This window comes from Dermacentor variabilis, chromosome 5 (genome assembly GCF_050947875.1).
Source record: "Dermacentor variabilis isolate Ectoservices chromosome 5, ASM5094787v1, whole genome shotgun sequence".
In the NCBI taxonomy this organism is placed as follows: Eukaryota; Metazoa; Arthropoda; class Arachnida; order Ixodida; family Ixodidae; genus Dermacentor; species Dermacentor variabilis.
The window spans coordinates 82,865,933-82,871,214 of NC_134572.1; positions in this window are offsets into that span (position 1 = coordinate 82,865,933).

Consider the following 5,282-nt stretch of genomic DNA (forward strand, 5'->3'; position numbering starts at 1 on the left):
ACCATGGTCTTCATCAACCTCCCCAAGAGCAGTTGCATATTCCCCGCAGGGCGTTGACAAGGCGCAGAGCGTTGTTCTCCCTCGCCCACGCTCCGTGCAGATCACGTAATATATCACGCTTCCTCTATTCAGTTTTTTTTTATGCGTGATGTTCCAGCGCGGGTGCTCCGCGACATCTTAAGCGTGTGATATGCGTTTCTCACGCGTGCGTGGCTCGCTCACGCTGGCACAAAAACGAACCATGGCACGCAATCTTGTTCTCAGGCTTAAACAAGGGAATGTCACGCTTATTTTCGCTCATGTGGTGCTTGAAACGTCATCCACGCCTCATTTACATGAGTGTCACGCTTAAACTTACAGTTTAGCGTGAGATTAAGCGAGGGATTTTTTTAGAGTGAACTGCAAACATTTTATTTCTTATGAACGGTCATCGATAATACGGCGGAAAAAAATTGTACTGTTTTTATGGTGCGTGAAAAAAGTGCGGAAACGTATCCGCGCATAACATATTGCTCCGATCTGCATTGCATCAACGCTGGGCATGGCTTTTTAGTCGCGTGCTCTGCAAGGGCTGCTAGCCTTCGGGGGTGTTGCTGCGAAGAGCGGCGCTGTGGAATTATTCTTGATTTTGTGTTTTTGGTGTAGCGCACACCTGTTATTTATGGCGTATACCGAGTCACTGCGGCGTTGTGGTAAGAAGTGCTGCGCTTTCGAAGTGACGGTCTATACGAGCCGGCTCGCACATCACGTGAGAGGTGATCGCAAACGAGGTTGTCCTCACTTTGTGTAATTCCACGTGCGCGCTCTCGAGGCGTCATGTTTATAACCTCACTTAGCGCCTGCATTATCCACGTCTTGAACCAAGCATGAGTATGTATTTATAGCTGGCGCTATGGAGTTTCAACGCGGCCGCTGGGGGTTCATAACATGGATACATTAATGGCAGTCAAACATTAGCATAAGTAAAGTTCAGCGGTGCAAAAATTAAACGTTTCTAATAGGAGTGCATTTAAGCACGTTGTTTATGCACAATATCTCCTAAATTGTCAGACGGAAGCATGCGTACATTAATTGGGTGGATACTGATATACTGCAAAAGCAATCACTCGAACCAGTTATTTTTCGCCAGAATAGCAGCTTGGGCTTGTTGGTTTTTGCATCCTGGTGTTAACAGCGCAAACGGTAGAAGGGACACGAGGCGAGAAGACGACACCACAAGCGCAGGGGGTGTTGTTGAAAACGGTTGTTGGCGCCGACGCCCGACGATGAAGCTGCAGTCTGAAATCGGCGGCGTGTTTCTGCGAGTCTGCTGTTATGGGCTCACCAAAAAGGCCGCGCGGAGGAGTAGACTCGTCGTAATGGTGAACCACCAACGCAAGCCCATTTCTGGAATAACAATTTACTCTGGGCTAACCTTCATTCTGCGCTTAACGCGAGGTCTAGACGAGCCACCATCCTTAATTATTTTAATTGCTATTAGCATTCTTTGGGAATTTCACCCAGTCTGTGTACGTCCCCGCCAGCCTCTTTCCCGCCAACTTTGGTCTCAGGGACAAGTTCAAATGGGTGGAGCATCGGGCATCGGGTGCTGAGGGAAGCCGGCTTCAAAACCAACCGTCAGACCAACTTGCGTCGCTGGGTGTGCAACTTTCGGCATGTGCTGCCATAATGTTGCCTATGTTGCCATAATGTTGTTTGCGCGTACTCAAAAGGAAGACAACCTTGCCTTTCTTTTGCCTTTCTCCTTTATTTCTTTTACTTTCTTAGTTACTGAATTTATTACTTTTATTTATTTATTTATTTATTTATTTATTTATTTATTTATTTATTTATTTATTCATTCATTTCCGTCCTATTTTTTTATTTCTTTATAGATCGAGAACAAGTGCCGAGTGGTTCAGCACAAGATCTTAAGTGAACAACAGCGACAAAGCATGTGCAGATTGATATGTAAAGACGCGCTGAAAGTACTCACAAGTAAAGGAGGACGCAGAGGAAGACTGCGAGGAGCGCCCAGTCTAAAATGGCGAAGTGCTCCACTCCAAACAGTTTGGTACAAGATCCAGAGACTCCGACTTCCGAGGTACGATCTTCCTGCAGCTTGTCAAAGTAGTACTTCGCTTCGAGACCTACCGTCCTGGCGGGTAATGAGCACACCTCAAGAACGCGAATGAGCTTCCGGAGTGCCAGGCGACATGCGTTGCGAAGGGGGAGGGCAAGGCTCTCATCGCGAGGGGAAGGTGGCAGATATCTCCTCCCGTGCGCAGACGAAGCGAGGGATACGATAGCGTTAGTGACTCGCAACGAGGTAAAAAAACAGTAGTGATAGCAGTATTACACTCCTAAAAACTATTTACACCCTTTGGTGCTTAGCTTGTCCCACAACATTAATCGCCATATGCCTTGCCCGCATTTTCTTTCTTTAACGCTGCGAGCCGCTACTTCTAAGTCACGAACGGCATGCGCGTTATCAGCGTGACACAGCATTCTCGACAGGAAAGTAGCGAGTATCGAGTTTTGAAGAAAGGCCGCATACATAGTACTGACTGCATGTATAGTAGCCCGAAAAAGCCACAGTCGCAGGATTGTGCTAGTTATATAATGACTGTTGTCTCACACTTTCCTTAGATTGTATATGTACCAGCGTCTAGCGCAGTGTCCTCAGATGATTAGAGCTTTCAGCAAAACGTTCTCGAAGCCGCCTTTCCAGCTTGATTTAGACTGGGTACTTACTCTTCGATGTTCTCCTCGGGCTTCCGAAAAACAATACCTCGTTGAAAACGTATGCATGTGCTAATAGACACATAGCCTAATTGTCGGTGGAGTGGCGTCATAGGTATCGGCTTCATCAATGGCGCGTAATTACATTCCCCATGCTTTCACTTCCTATGTAAAGGTGGCTGAGAGAAATGAAGACACAGAACATGGCAATGCCACCCACGACAACCACCCGAACCCGAACACCCGCCCGTGCTCCAATGATGCTGCTACCAGACTTTACACGCCTCCTGCAGGATTGTGAGGCCCTTCACCCGCTCCGAGACAAGCCAGGCTGACGCGGTCTTACGAGGCGTAGACTATGCACCCCCCAACTCCAGGTGCGCCAAGGAAGCGCTGCTCTACCTGTGGGAACTCCGCTTGTCAATCGGGCGTAAATAAAGCTGCGTTTCGATTAAAATGGTAATTTCTTCGCAGTTCAGCTACGCTGACCTAAACTGACTACTGCAGTCCGAGCTTTACCGCATAAACACCACAGTGTACTCATCAATTTTTAACTGTGCGCCTAAGCAACGAAGAACTTTTATTTTTATTTAGGGAACCTGTGGTCTGTATACTTTGTTTCATGGATGCACGTCATCTGAGACAACAGCCTGGACAACGTCACCTGAGCGTCGTTGACGCTCGCTACACATCGCACCGTATGCCTCGGCCCTCTGCTCAAGGACTATCTACGTATGGTCTATGTCCAATCATTCGTCAACCCCTGCGAGAGTGACCTCGTACTCGTGTTCACCCAGATAACGAAGGCTGCTGCGTTATCATTATTGCGAGGAAATAAATGTACTGCGTGAAATTCAACACAAAAACGTAGTAAGGGACACAGACTGGTGCTAGTCAGATTTATTCAGTACATTGTTTTCCTCGCAGTACGAACCAACTCGCTCAACAACAAGTATTCTTGTTATCATTACTGTGGCGCTTAAAAGCAAGCGAAAGCGAAGTGCTCTAAGAAACGATAAGGCATGCAACGTGTTCCCTTATCGCGATATATTTTTCGCCAGTGTCGTGTACCACCCACCTCCCTTTATAAGTGAACCCTTTTGTGACGACACGTATCTATGCACTCTACATATGCGTACTACGTATCTACGTACTCTACGTATCGTACGAATGTACATACTCTACATGGCACTGACTCTTTCTTGTGGGCGACACGGTAGGAACAGCCGGCAGCTTTCCTTGCCCCTTATTCGCAAATTTTGCCTCGCACCATTATCTTTTTTTTAAATCTTCATCTCAAACGGTAGCCCGCCAAGAACTGGCCAGACAGAGCTACGACTGCCTCATTCCCCTGAAGTGAACAAGCAGCTTGGATTACATTGTTGTCGAGGTACATGAGGCAGTTTTGACTATATAACTCGTTATCATACCTAGAAAAACGGTTCCAGTGTAATTTTGTCCGACAAAATGCGCCGAGCGCAGTACTCGACCCTGCAGCTATGTAAACAGCCGATAACCATATTATCAACCCCGCTTAATAGGCTGATGCTGCCGGGCTATTCGTCTGCTTTAATTCCAACTCTATCCACAGTGTGCGTCGACAAGCGCGCAATTCCGTGCTGTCGCAATGTGGGTGTCATTTAACCAGTAATATTAAGTTGTACTAGTACAGAACAAGATCCCCATTTTTGCGATAAAGCTAATCAAACCAAGTGGTTTCGGGAGCGTGAAGCGTGTGCTCTGAAAGGCGTTCATTTTGCTCTCCAAAGGCTGTGTTCTGCAGGCTTCTGCCGGTTTCTGCCGCAACCCCTACTCTTATTTCTATGCCACCATGCGTCATACACGAAAAGCACTACACCATGTTTAAATTAGCCCAAGGTGAAGTCTTCAGCAAACATAGCGCGAACAAGGGATGATTAGAAACCCCAGTTGTGTCATCCAGCCTATTTGGTAGAACACAGTGCTCCGCCAAACAATGCCCCCCCTCTGCGGCAGACTGCACTAACGATGTTTTGAATTGGATTCTTGGGATTTACGTGCCAACAGCACGATTCGATTATGAGGCGCGCCGTAGAGGGGCGATTCCGGATTAACTTCGGCCCCCAGGGAATCTTTAACGTGTTACCCGGGATACGGCTGCTTTTGCATTTCGCCATCGAAATGCGGTCGCCGAGGCGGGGATTGGATTCCGCTACCTCGTGCTTAGCAGCGCAACACTATAGCCGCTAGGCCACAGCGGCGGGTCTAACGATGTCCACAGCACACCGATGCCGTGTTCTATGTACTTGCGTGCGAGGTTCTGCGTGCTCTCGGAAGCAAATGTTTCGAAACCAAGGCATCAGCAGCACAATAAGCATTTTTTTTTCTAGCATAAAGGTTTCAATGCATAACACGCGCGTGCAGGCTGTAGCACTTAATTTCAGCCTGCATTCCTTAAGAAAAAATACTTTTTTGCGGCGCTTATGAACCCTAACGTTTTGCTGGCCATTGAACATAGACAGTCGAGCGTAAAGGTCATGTGCAGCTGCAATAAGTAATTTAAATGAAATGGCCGTCACGCA